General features: G+C 36.3%; 1 long non-coding RNA gene across 9 annotated transcripts in view; it reads left to right on the forward strand.

Annotated features, from left to right (window-relative positions):
* The window catches only part of LOC105465617 (uncharacterized), a 39,668-nt gene that overhangs the window by 8,191 nt on the left and 16,693 nt on the right, over window positions 1-14,784 (forward strand). For 7 of the 9 annotated variants that reach the window (XR_011623366.1, XR_977654.3, XR_011623368.1 and 4 more), the window contains one exon: window positions 10,444-10,516. The exons of the other annotated variants lie outside the window; for them this stretch is intronic. This is a non-coding gene — a long non-coding RNA (uncharacterized lncRNA). The remainder of the gene's footprint in view (window positions 1-10,443; window positions 10,517-14,784) is intronic. 9 annotated transcript variants of the gene reach the window in all.

Raw genomic sequence — 14,784 nt, forward strand, 5'->3', positions numbered from 1 at the left:
AAACAATAAGTGATTGCTGTTTAGAGCCTCTGAATTTTGGGGTAGTTTGCTATGCAGCAGTGGTGAACTAATACACTTTATTTCAGATGCACCTACCAGTGACTGAGTCAAATGATGACACCTGCTCTTCAACCAAGTCATATTGCATGTTTTGCCCAAATGCTGGCCATGACTCTTTGTGAACGTTGCACAGAGTAGTGCTGCAAAAACTTGAGTGGGTTTGGGGAGAGGCAAGGATTGGTGCCATTTTCTGCCTTCTGTTTTTTGCCGCCTTCAACAGTCTGCCAGCTGCTGCAGCTGCACCTTTTGGACAAATGATGTGATATCCTGGGCATTAGCTTAAATGGTACCACACATGTAAAGAGCCACAGCTGCTATTTGTTGTGCTTCTTGCTGTTCTTGGCTCTGTTGCATTGCCTAAGGGTGGCGTAGATTTCTACACACGAAACATGGCTTTCCAAGATTCACAGATAGAACTTTGATCAATGCAGCCACTAATGATGATGACTGTGCATGGGAAAATAGGGTGGAATCATTTCTGAACAGCCTAAAATTTTTTTAGAGTAAGAAGAATATAAATTAGTTAATCATATAAACATGCATGCTATATCATTGTATGGTTTGTCTTTTCAGGGAAAAGCTAAGACCTCACCTATATTGTTAATGTGTGTGTATATATATATTTTTTAACATTATTTAATGAGCTAATTTTTGCTTCCTTTGTAGGTTTTGCATAAAGATATTCATGTTAGCATAATGTAGATAAATCTCATGAGTTAATTATTCACTAAATCAAATTTATAATTAATTTCCATTTCTAAGTAAAAGGTTGAATTGTTCTGCATGTGTTGTGTGGAATAATTGAAAATCATTATTAATTAGTACATGCTGCTGGTGACTGAGATCCCTCTCAAAAATTTCTGAGCTTGGTTTGAAACATAAAAATAAGAAAATAAGAATAAACATAAGTTCAATCTACAATCCATAGAAAAGACATTGTATTTCTATTCCTTTTGAAACTTAACCAAAAGTCTTTATTTATTCACCACATTTGTCAGTGCAATGCAGATGGGAAAAGGAATAAAGGAAGAAAAAAAATTATACATATGGCTCAGCTACAGGGCGATACTTTAAGAGAGTGGAACATAACCCTGCTGTAGAGCACTTTCAATGAAAATATAGACAAAGAATTGTATAGTGTAGTTGTTCTCGTTCCTGGTTGCAAATTAAGTATGTGGAGAGCTTTCCAAAATTATGGATGCTGAGCTCCACCCAAGATTTCTAATTTAGTTGGTCCTGGGCAGGACCAAGGAATTGTTACTTTATGGAAGCTCCCAAGGAATTCCAATGTGTGGACTTAGATGCAGTACTAGTAAGATATTTTGAAATCATCTTAATTCCAAGAGGATGCTAACATGGTTACTATGACTAATTTCAGATTTCTTCAGAGGGGGTTCATAGAGGAATTGAGCTTAGAAGTAGAGCCTTAAAGGAAAGAAGCGACATCATGGAATGACATGAAAAATTATTTTTCTCTTTAAATCAGTTACATAATTTGGGTTTTCTCAAGTTTTGCCATTTTAATCAGCAGAACTTAGATTAATTAATTTGTGAGATGCTTATCTTTGCCTATTAATTTCCTCTATTGATATTTTTACTTGCTGTCAATTGAGATTGCTTTTTCATATCTGTCTTCTTCTGTAAAGTGATGACTTTAGTCAGAAGTGTGCTGGAGCAGTTTGCAGAGCCTTGCAAAATTGATGGTACCTATCTGTTTCCAGCTCTATGTTCATCAATGCCAGGTTGGTAGATTGAAATCAGCCGTGATAAAAGTGTTTACACTATGGAAACTGGCAAATACTAAAAATCATCAGATACTCTCTCACCCCAGACATGGTTAATCATTCAATAGCACACAACTGATTTCAATGGAAGAGAGTTATGGTACATAAATGATTTTTAGTTCTTTATGTTAGATGTCTTAAAATTATAAGTCTCAACTTTCGAGTACCTATTAATCTCCAAAAAATTAAACCTATATTTTACAATAAAGCCTCTTCTGTATTTTTATTTCCTTTTGAATCCCCCTCCCCATTTCACTCTTACCACCTAAAATAGAAACTCCCACATCTTCTATGCTCAGAGGAGATTTACTTGCGTTAGCTTAAGAATCATTTTATGTTTTCTCATGCCTACCTTCATACCGCCCCATACCACAGTTTTCAGGTTTTAATTTAAGCTCCACAGCAGCCCTTTTCTGTTTGGTGAGAAAAGATAACCAAGAAAATAAATTAGGAGTCTCATGATTGACCCTATTTTTTTTGTTATTCAAGGAAACCCAAAATGAAGCAAAATAACAAAAAATTGCCAAGGAAAACATTTTCAGCCATTTCAATTACTGTTTTAATTGGCTGGGTCTGGCTGCCAGATTATCCTGTAATCTCTACAAGAATGTTATTTGGAAAAAGCTGAAATATGCCCTGCATAGAAGCCACATCCATCCCTTCAGCACATTCTAGTTGGAATAACTTTCTCTCAGCATACTGGAATCATATTGGAGTAAAATTGGCAGTTCCTGAAAAAACTGAATCCATAGATTATATAAAAACATAATTCACTATCAGCATATTATTGACAAGTCTCAAAAATGTAGTGTGCCTGAATCCAAGATAAAGAAAAGTAATGATATTGTGATGTTTGTACAAATACCTTTAGACAATGTGTAGGCTTGTCTGTGCACATTTGTGTGTGCACAACTGGGTATGTGCTTTGACTGTGTGTGTCTGTGTATTAAATAATAGGACAATAGAATGAGGAGAATGGTTGAAGCTATTTGAATGGTTTCGTAAAAACTTCTTGGGCTGTGGGACGTGTTTTACTAAGATTACACCAAGAAATGGCGCCGGCTGCTTATCAGACTTGTGGGTTCAAAGAAAGGAAATCTTTTCTTGTTTGTTTTAATTAAATGGGTCTTGAAAACATTGCTATTAAAAATAGATGATTACACCCTCAGATTGCCATTTTGATGTGTTCTCATACAAGTGGGATGAAGAGCTACTGTGCACATTAGTTTAAAAAAAACTATTTGTAGTCAGGTTCTACACATGGACTCTAGAAAATGTACACAAAAAAATGTACGTGACTCTGGCAACCAATTTTTTTTTTTTTACTCTAGACTGTTCTCCTTTTTAAATTTGGGTTCTTTGGCACAGTATTGAAATTATGAAGCCCTGGAACAGCAGCAGCAGCACTCTCTAGGAGCCTGCTAAAAAGGCAGAATCTCAGGCCCCATTCAGACCACCTGGATCAAAATCTGCAATGTAACAAAATCTCCTGATATGATAATATTGGAGAAGCACAGGCCTAAATTATTTTGACTATTTATTTAGAAGTGAAAGCAAATAGGTGTATCTACTCAGTGCCTACATCAAGAATCTTATAGAAACTATAGTATTTGCTGGAGTATTTATCATTAGCTTTAAGTATAACATACTCTGTGATGTTTCAGCAATTAGTAAAAACACCGTCCATCCATTTTTCCAAAAGTTGCATTGCCAAGATTATTAAACCTGTTGTATGCACTTCCGGATTGCGATGACTATGTGGTTGTAGTCAGAAGTTGTGTTGTGGCTGCTGAGAGTAACTCCTTCTGTGAGAATCTATTCTGTGGTGTCACAAAGTGGTGCGGAAAAGTTTGTTAATACTTAACGTGGTTCAATCACTGCACATATACTCTGATCAGCTTTTATACAGGAGTCTGCAGCATAGAAAGAAGTAGCTTGCAAGGTCCAGTCTGCAGGACTTAAACCATAATGGTGCTAATTCACTAAAAAATCACAAATCTGGTTAATCTTTAGATCTGAAGTTACTGAGAGAGAGGATGGGGATGGAAGGACAGAGAGAGAGAAAGAAAGAAAGTGAGTTGGGGGAGAGAGAGGGAGAAATTGGGGGAGGAAGAGAGATGGAGAGAGAGAGAAGAAAAACCCACTACCTAAGAATGATGATGATGATGATAATGATGATGATGATGATGAATGTGTTTTCAAAACCCTCTCCTGTTTCCAGTTCTTCAAACAGTTGTTCCTACTTGTTGGACTTCATCACAACCAATTGCAGTCTGAATAGAAATAAACACAAAACTATATACCAAAACTATTCTGAGTGTCTGAAAAAAAAATGAGACTGATCAGTTAAATCGAGAATTCTCAAAGCCTGAGAGTTCTGTATCCCTCTGTTTCCACATTAAAACACTTTCCTCCTAAGATCCATGACACAAGGAAAGCTACAGCCAAATGCAAACCTTCCTTCCTATGTAGTGCTCTCCTGAGTGCCTGTCTTCTTTCTTATCTTGGTGAACCTTCAGAACACCCTGGAAGGATATGGAAACCACCATGTTATCTCCCAGTTCTTCTCCTTCCCTCCCCCAAAAAGATCAGCCTGGAGTCAGTTCCCAACTCTCTCACTTCTGGTTCCTCTGAACTCTCCAGACCCAAGGAGTTCTTCTTAAACAACTTGCCAACACCCAACTCCATCCTCAGAGAGAGGAAGACCCTCCGAAAGGCCCAGGAACCTGAGCGATACAGCAGTTAGGAACACAGGGCTCCAGCAACAGAGAGATCAGGGTTTGTGACCCAGCTTAGTAGCTTGGTGGCTTTGGACAAGAGAGCTCTTCTAAGTTTTTTTCCTCTATAAAAAAAACCATGTCTATTTCAGAAAATGTTGTGAATATTAAACAAAAGATTGTACAGTGCAAGTTCTTAGGAAATGTGTATAATAAATGGTAACTCCTTTTTCTCCCACACTACCTCCAAGTTTCTTTTCTCTCTCCCCTTTCTCTCCTTCAGTCTTTTCCTTCTCTCCATTTACCTACACTAATTTCCCTCTTCTACCATCACCACTCTTCATGCTCAAGCCCAAAATGCTCACAAGCAAAATATCACAAGCCAAAACAATGTTTCAGCAAAAAAGAGTCACAGATCCCCAAAGACCATGTGTCCACAGGGACCATCAACTATTTCTTACATTTCTGTTTAATGATCCATTTACTTCTATAACCTATAGTTTCCTCAATTTCCCACGAGCATTTGTGATGCTCAGGTTTAATAGGATCTGGCTGAATGAACACCACACAGAATGAATACTTCAACTTCCCTCAATCTTTGCTGTTTCCAGTGAAATTGTATGGCATTATCAGACTTCAGTGTAATTCTGTTATCTCTCCTGTATCTCTTGACTTCTTCATCCCACGCAGAGACTTCCCAGTAAAGACTGAGTGGAGTGTGGAATGAGACTGACACATTAACAACAATGCCTGAACCTCTTAGCAACCAGAATTCCAATCGCAAACTGAACATGACAATCCTTTAAAAGTCCACATGCTTTTTAGCACATTGTTGTCCCCTTTTAGAGCAGCACTTTTCAACTTCCTGTCCTGGCATCGAGTTGTTTAAATCAATGACCATAAAGTGTATTGGTTCTAATAATTCTTAGAATACTGAGTTGTGAATGAGTTAGTTTTTATAATATCAATTAAAATGATTTAAAGTTTATTCTAGTGGTAGTATTTCTCTCAGTGCTGGGTCTGAATGTATCCTTCCAAAATTCATGTGCTAAAATCTAACCTTCAAGGTGAGTGTAGTAAATGGTGGGACCTTTGGAATGTGATTAGGTTATGAGGGCAGAGCCCTCCTGGGTGAGAATATTTTTACCATTATAAAAGAAGCCTGGGGCCCTCATCAGACACTGAATCTGTGGTGCATTGATCATGGACTTCCCAGCCTCCAAAACTGTGAGCAATAAATTTCTGTTATGTATAAATTACCCAGTCTAAAGTATTTTGTTTTAGCAGCACAAATGGACTAAGACCATCGCTTGCATTCTGATGTGCTTTGCAGGAGAGAATGAAGTTGCAGCAGACTGCTCAGGAATTGTATATCACCAGTAGCTTCTGTCTCAGCTAAGCGTGGGTGACTGATACTGATGAGACATTAACAATAGTGGAGATTCTGAATCACTGAGGCACTTGATAAAAGAAATGTTGTGGGTGATGTGAAAACCCACATATGCCCATGAGAGTATATTGAGTTTATAAGTGTTGTTGCTTAGTGTGTCACAGAGAAGTTTGTGAGAAACTGTTTGGAGTAAGAAACAGCACAGAAGTTTCAGCCTGAAATGGCTTATTTAGTCACTGACCATCAGAAACAATTACTTTTTACCTTAACCTAGATTTGTAATAGCAGGATGCGTTGAATTCCTTCACTGAAGTGAAACCTTAGCAAATCTTTAAGTAGTACTCTAAAGTGATGAAAGGTGTTTACATTTTCTAATGTAAATTTCTTGTGGAGATAGAGTTTTTATTCTTCTTGAGTCACAAGACTGCTGTAGACTGTTTGTTCTACACTGCTCCGTTCTAAATGTTCGTTCCTCCCGATATTCATATGTTGAAATTCTAACCCCCAAGAAGACAGTATTAGGAGGTGGGGCCTTTGGGACATGATAAAGTCATGAGGATGAAGCCCTCAAGAATAAGATTCATGGTCTTATAAAGGAGAACCAGAAAGATCCCTCATTTCTTCAATCATGTGAAGACACATGCGCAAGAAGACGGCCAGCTATGAACCAGGTCTTGGGCCATTGCCAGACACTGAATCTGCCAACACTTTGATCTTGGATTTCCTAGCCTGCAGAACTGTGAGAGATAAATTTCTTTTCTTCATAATCCACTCAGTCTAAGATCCTTTGTTCTAGCAGCCTGAATGTACTAAGACATAACACTCCCTTGCCGTTTTATTGTTGAGTAAGGAGGAAGGGTAGGTCTTTTATTGTTGAGTAAGCGGGGGAAGGTCTTTAAGCAGGAGGGGAGGACTTTTGGGGTGAGCACCATGTGCTTATTGCTGCTTGCAGTGGACTCTTTCTCACCCTCTATTTATGTGTTAAGTGGAGTAGGATGTGATTGGGCAAGTGGTTTTTAGCTACATTAAAGTGTCTGTGGGAACTGACTTCTTTGGGCTGTGTAAGAGAATACCATTTCATGAACACTGAAAAAGAAGTCTCTCTTTAGATAAACATTTAGCAGAGCAAGGATTTTGGAGATGCTAATTAATACCTTACATTTATATAGAACATATCCATTTTATACTTTGAAAGATATGATTTTATATAACCTGACATGGCAGCCAAGAGGCAGAAACCAAAGTAAGAGTCACATTCAGTGAGAGTAGTATTCCCACAGCAGGAAATAATTATGGTCAGCAATGTGGGAGGAGAGTCATCCCAAAGTTAGCTGACTAGAGTGGATTAAGTTCACATCTGGCTAATGAGACTATCCAAAAATGAGTCTGGGAATGCATGGGAGCGTTCGACAGTGCTGTCATTTTGTTCTGTCCTTGTGAGCCTCAGCTGGCAGTGTTTCATTGGTGCATTCTGTATGACATCATTTTATGGATGAGGAATTTGCAGGCCAAAAAAACCCGAGACTCCCTGGGGGGAAGGGAAATGCCACAGACATCCATGGTCTTGGATGCTCAATGAGTAAACTGGGATTTTCAAGCAGTTCCTAGGGCCTGAGAAATAGTTGGTCATAACCCAGGCCTACACCCTTTTGCCTGAGCTGTTTCAGGGAGGAGTTGGATAAATCTACACATCCCATACTGGCTCCACATGTCCCTAATACACTAGAGCAAAGAAAAGTAGTATGACAGGAGATGTTGCTATACTGAACTTAACTCTTTAATGGAATATGCTGATGTGAGGAGCCTGAAGATTAGATCTTTTTGCCTTGTTTCACTGATGCCAATTAGCACTGTGTCATAATGTTGGCATGCATGAGACAGAAGCAGTTTTACTCTAGGAAGAGAAATAAATTCAATAAATTTTTTTCCTTGATATATAAGCCTTCATATATTGCACTATTTTAAGTATTATATGGAAAGATGCACTTTCAGCTCTCTTTCTTTACATACACACACATACACACACTCACCCATCCTGGACATCCTATCTACTTTCCTGTATTAACCTCTCATAACTCTCAGAATTTTGCATGTTATCTAAAATAGGCTTACTTCTATCCATCATACCTTTATTCCACATTTCCACCACTGCCCCAGCCTAGTATCACCACACTCCATCTGTACTTCTTCAAGACAACTGAAAAGACATGAAAAGCCTCCTTCAAGACAATTGAAAAGTTGGATATGAAATATCCAGCTAGACAATGACTCTGTCTCCGAGCTTCTAGAAACTTGCTTTTGCCTCTCTCATTCTGCATTCCATTCCATCTTGTGTTATCATTTGAGTACATACACAAAGATATGGGGTACACACTTAAATGTATGTTAAAATTTGGAAGTGATTTATTAGCTGTTATCACAGGCAGCTTTGCTTGTGAAAGAAAAAGCTGATCTGTATTTTTCATTTCAATTAATTTGGCTTCTCTTTGTGTGAATGAACACGACTAATCAAAATATTATATGCATATACATAGAGTCAGGTAATATAAAGACCATATAGAGAAGCTACTGTATTTGCAAATTGATCATACTACTATAATCCCACGCTTTGGCAATAATATCCATGGATGTCAAAGTCAGAGATATGATTTGCTAGAGGGCTCATGAGAATCATGCTTTTTAGTCTATGGAAATTATTCTAACTAAATCTAATCAGTTTTAGGGGGTGGTTACATGATGTCAAGTTAGATATTAGCTGAACATAAATAAATGAATGATATTCTTTACTTATATACATACCACTAGTTCTATATCAACATGTTTAATTTATCAAACATAAGCAGAAACTGCGGTTCTTTTGGAAGCTACTAATTTGCCTGTCTGTTTCTTCACAAGATGTATGTTATTATCTTATGACTCTGTCCCACATAAATAATGTGAACATTACTTATGCCTAATAAAAAGTACTCAGGTTTAAAATACTGCCACACTCTTTCAAGTTTTATCTGTTATATTTGTAAAATACAAATAAACTGACAGTAATGTTATAAAAAAGACGCCTATTTTCAAAAGCAAACCAAGAAATGAAAGCTTTAGCAAGGTGCTCATTGTCATATTGAATCTAAAATTTCTATTACAAATTACAATCTGATTTAATGCCTGCTTTAAGAAAATATATTGTACCAAACTAAGGTTGCTTTAAACAATATGTATAAAATTGAGTGTCTCTTGTAGCATGACTTCAATACAATATTTAATTTTAAAAGACCGTAAAAATGAGACAAAAAGCAGTTAATAGTTACAGTGTCAGTCAAAGCTATTTTATTCTATTATAAAATGCCAGGCATATTTTATCATTTAAAAAGTGTACATGTTTCAGTGACAAGTAATGTAGCATCTTAAAAGAACATGGTCTTTGGCTTTAGACAGACTCAGATTCAAATTACAGTTTTGCCATTTAATAGGTTTGTGACACTGAGTGACAAAACTTCAACCTAACCTCAGATTCTTCCTCTGTGGAAAGGGACTAAAGATAATTTTTTAAAAAGCTATAGTGACATGTTCAATGAAGCACTATTCATAATAGCAAAACTAGAATACAACCTCAGTGTCCAATTCCAGTTATATTCATCAGCTATTGTCACATCAATACATGTAAAAAACCATCTCCAGTTCGGGCGCAGTGGCTCACACCTATAATCTCAGCACTTTGGGAGGCTGAGGCGGGTGGATCATGAAACCTCATCTCTACTGAAAATACAAAAATTAGCTGGGTGTAGTGGCGTGCACCTGTAATTCTGCTGAGGCAGGAGAATCCCTTGAACCTGGGAGGTGAAGGTTGCAGTGAGCTGAGATCGTGCCACTGCACTCCAGCCTGGACAACAGAGTGAGACTCCATCTCAAAAAGCAAACAAACAAAAAAACCTGTCTCCAAACACCATGGTTTGCAACAGCAAGCATTTGTTCCAATGCTTGTGGGGTCTTCAGATCAACTGAGATTAGCCTACCTAGACGAGGCACAATTGGGCAACTCTGCAGTGGCAGGGCTTGGCTCCAAGGCCCAATTTGGGTTCAGGTTTGTTCCATGTGTGCTTATTTGGTGACCCAATCTTTTTTCTTTTTTTTTTTCATTGTCTATTGTTTTATTTTCAAACATAGAAACATAAGACAGGCAAAAGCCAAACTGGTCTCCCCAGCAAAGAGGACACCAGCTTGGTTCCTTCCTCCTCAGTTAGCCCTTCTTAGTTCTTCTAGGTCTCTTTCTTGTCAAACGCTGAAGGAACTTTTCAGATTGTTTCAATCTATAATGCATGGAAACAAGTTTACATCAAAGTCTACTTCTCTTCATGTCTCAGTAATGGGAATCCGGTGATCAGAGAACATGTGTCACCCTCTGAGGCCATTTTTCCACTCATCCGTCCTCTCATCTGCTCACCTCTTATTCTTCTTCTTTTTTTTATTAATTAATTAATTATTATTATTATACTTTAAGTTCTAGGGTACATGTGCATAAGGACAGCAACTACCTATGGTGAATCATCAAAGCACGAGACAAACTAATTAGGGTAAGCACAATTAAGATCTCTGCACAAAATCCATTAACTTCCATTCGTCAAATTAAGTTCCATGGCCAAGCTCAATATAAACAGAAAGTCTTACATAGCCAGAGGGGAGGGAAGTAAATATGTGCTGCACAATTATCCCAGTATCACAATGGCTAAGGAGTAGCTGATTTAATGATTAAGCAGCATTCGTATGACGAAAGGCTACTTATCCATTAAAAATGTAATTAGAAAAAAATGACTGGCAGAGTAGTATGCTTACCATCTACTTTCAAGGAAAAAAGTAAGTTATCAAAAGATGCATATGTGGAAAATTATAGAAAGGTTATGGAATGAAATATTACCGGTGGTTGGTTACCTTTGAGACATGAGATAGTGGATGATTTTGATTATTTCCCCTCTACACACTTTTCAATGTTTTCAAGTCAGCTGAACTGATTACATATTATTTTTGTTATTTTAAATAGTTAATTAATAAAATGTTCTTCCAACTTTAGAAAACCATAAACTCTTATTTGAGGCAACAGCATCACCACATTAATATGGCTCAGATGAGAAAAAAAAGTGGAAGTATGTCGTGATTATAAAGCATAAAGCAAATATAAGGGATTTTTTAAAAATAATTTCATTTATGTCTCGAATTCCAGCATTCCATATTTTAAGTGTTTGTTCCTGGGAGCATGAAAAATGTCTTCATCTCATCCTCATTCTCAAAAGATAATTTTACTGAGTATAAGATTCTAGTTTGACATTAATTTTCTTTCAGAGTTTTGAAGATATTATTCTGGCATCCATTGTTGTTAATGGGAAGTCTACTTCAGTTTAATTTTCATTTGTTTGAAGTATTTTATCTTGTGTCTCTTTTAAGATCTTTTTGTCTTTTGTGTTCTGCTGTTTCATTGCAATGTGTCTAAAAGTGTCTGTGTGTGTGTGTGTGTGTGTGTGTGTGTGTGTGCTTTATTCTACTTTATATTAGTATTTGTTGGATTTCCTGAAACTAAACATTGCAGTCCATAACAATACCTGAAAATTCCACATCACTAACTCTTTGAGTATTTCCTTTTTCCCATTCTCTCTCTCTTTATACTTCTGAAACTTCAATCACCTTATCTGTCTTCTGTTTTGCTTAACTATCTTTCCTATTTTCAATCTCTTTCTCCTTGTATTACATTCTCAGGAATGCCTTTATTTCCAGACTGATCATTTGGTTCTTTTTTCAAATTTAACTAATGATTTCTGAAAAATCTCTTATTCTTCATCATCTTAATATGTTCTTACTTTTTTTGAAAGATGATGCTGATATTTTCTTCAAAGTATGTATGTGTCTTTCCAAAATCTGCAACATTTTGAGCTGGAATCATCAGGTTGACTTTTCTTTTCTGGTGATTGTCATTCACATTTGCTTGCATGGTCTCAATCTCCTGAGAACATCCTTTCTTAGTTCATCAGCTAGAGATGTCACGTTTTGGAAACTTTTGATTTGAGGTTGTTTCTTTGCTCTTCCATCTTCCCTTGCACAGACAAGGCTTTGTTTCTACTCAGTCCCTGCAGTTCTGGGCTACCAGGAATGGCAGATGTCCTCAGGGCAAACAATGGCTTTTGAACTTGTCTACTTTCTGGAGTCACACCTTTCTGTCATTTCTGCCCATCAAGATTTTTTTGACTTGTTTATCAGACAAACAACACAAAAATATATTATTTTACAAAACTTCATTCAGTATTTTAGGCATTGTTTACTGGACGGGTTTTTTCTAAACAATGATCCTAGTATATTTTCAGAAGTAAAAGTGCCTAATCATCTTTTAAATTATCTTCTTCCTCTCTACGAATAAACATCCTTCATAGATGTGCGTTGTGTTATGAATGTAGAAATCCCTGACACCTACTATAGTACCAGACACATATAAAGAATAAGGAACAAATTAATGGAACCAATTGTATAATTTTAAAGCATAAGGTTTTGAAAAACTACAAACCACTTTAGAAATATAGGACATTAGTACATCCCCAAGGGATTTAGAAGTCATACTAAGTTTTTATTTTACCATAAAGGTTCCTAAATGAAATTTCATAGCCCAGTGAACATTTTAATTATTTGAAAATTAAACCATCAAAATTTGGCTAAAAGTCTATAATTTATACATAACTATTTTTTGAAAAATGTATGGCAACAGGTAAAAAGATTACATTTGATATTAGAATATTATGTTTTGGTTGCCTTGCTCTTTTACTTAATTGTTGCACTGAAGGAAAAGACAAACTGATGGGTTTCTTTATCCCTAGCATTGATTTATTTGGTAAAAATGTTTGCCCTGTATACAAATGAGCACATATAATAGAGGATAACAAAAATGATTCATGCAAGAAACATATATTTTAGGGAAACATTTTAGGTCTGGGTCTTAGAGGAAGACTTGAGACATTGTGATTTATTTTCAACTTTAATCTGCTGTTTGTGGCCTGATCATAAAAAACTTGTTTCTATTTTTTTGTGCTTTTCTAAAAGAATATTCACAATACGTGTAAAGCCAAGCATTCAAACATAGAAATGTGAAATTTTCCATATGCTTTTGCTGGGGGATAAATACGCTTTTTTAAAACTCCATTGATGAAAATTCCTGGGTAAAGAGCAGACGTACGTGTGTGTGTGTGTGTGTGTGTGTGTGTTGTGTCTACTTGTGTATTTACCCTTGTTTGTGGTTCACATATTTTGCGGTTGAATTATCCAGTTTGTTCCCTCCCTTCTGATGAAGTCTTGCATTCCAACTTCATTGCAGTGTGCAGTTCGTCTGTGTGGTTTGCTTTTTCTTGCATCTGAAAATAATTTGGGAGAAACAGAAACATAAAATTTGATTTAACCTGAAAAATCTTTTCTTCATTTCTTTTTAAAATATGACCAGTTCAGGCCTTTCTATATAAGGATAAAGAGTCAAAGTCAGGCTAATCCAGGAAAAATGTGAGCCTGAAGAGTTCCTCAAATCTGATATTCGAGCAAACCAATCCCAGAATATCCAAGATTTATTCCTTGGCTCCGAGAACTGCAACATCATAGGAATGGTTTTTTCCCATTATTGGCAGTTCTTTTCCTTGTTCACACTTTGCCATTGAGGTTTTCTTCTCAAGCTTCTTCTTGAGAAAGATGGAGTTTAACTAGAATGAACGCTGTATTCCTAAAGTCACAAGAGATGCAAGTCAAAATTATTTTATTTTCAGGCATCAGTACAAAATATTTATTCCTGGAGGATTGTGCTCCAAAATTATACCAAAAATAGAAAACACTTTTAAAATTATGGAACATCCAATTCAATGAAATACCACCCATGCATAGTTACGAAAGTTTTGAAACTATGGTATGTGTTTATTATAAAGTTAAATGGAAAAGTTTAGAATCTAAAATTGTATGATGCTACATTAGTACAACTATGTACAACTATTAGTACAACTAAACAAGAACGTAAATATAAATTAAGCAAAAACATACCATTAAAAAACCCTGTTAATTAGTCATTATCTTTTTGTTTGGAGAATATGTGATTTAAAATCTTCATCCATGTTTGAAACTCAATGAATACCAATATTTTCATGATTTTTATTTCTGTATTATTGATTTACATATTTATTTTGAGGTAGCAGTGTGTTAAGGCAGAACAAGTTTCCAAAGGCCTGTGTTTCAATTATATTTTTTTACCATTTACTAATGAAAGCTTCATATTTTTATCTATATGGTTTAAATAATACATCATCCTAAGACTGTATGTCAGTTCATCTCTTATTCTGGTGACTCATTGACAAGTATTTTTTATGTACAAAAACTATATGTGTGTATTTATATATGGAGAGAGAGAGACAGAGAGAGAGAACTAGATAGCTATTTAAAAATCTATTTGCATTGGTAGATTTCACAAATCAGGTATTTCATTTTGACGTTTCATTTCAGACTGAAGTGCTTGCCTTGGTGACCCAAAGAAGGCAGTATCTGGCAGGGAGCAAAGTGATTATTCTGTTTGATGTGGAGAATAAGGGCCAGTTTGTGGTACTGACAGAAGAATGAAAGCAAAGTTAGGCTAGAGACAGATCGTCTCTTTCACAGGTTTCTCTGCATCAGGTTCTCCCAGGCAAAGGCACATTTCTCTAACTGTCAGATGTTGCTTTATATTTCCAGCTTGTGGTAGGCATTAATTCATCATGATAAAGCCTCATGTGAGATTATTCACCAAGTAACTGAGTATATTTTCTCTGAACCTAACCTTTCACATCATCACACTCAGTCA

The sequence above is a fragment of the Macaca nemestrina genome, chromosome 5 (assembly GCF_043159975.1).
Source record: "Macaca nemestrina isolate mMacNem1 chromosome 5, mMacNem.hap1, whole genome shotgun sequence".
Lineage (NCBI taxonomy): Eukaryota > Metazoa > Chordata > Mammalia > Primates > Cercopithecidae > Macaca > Macaca nemestrina.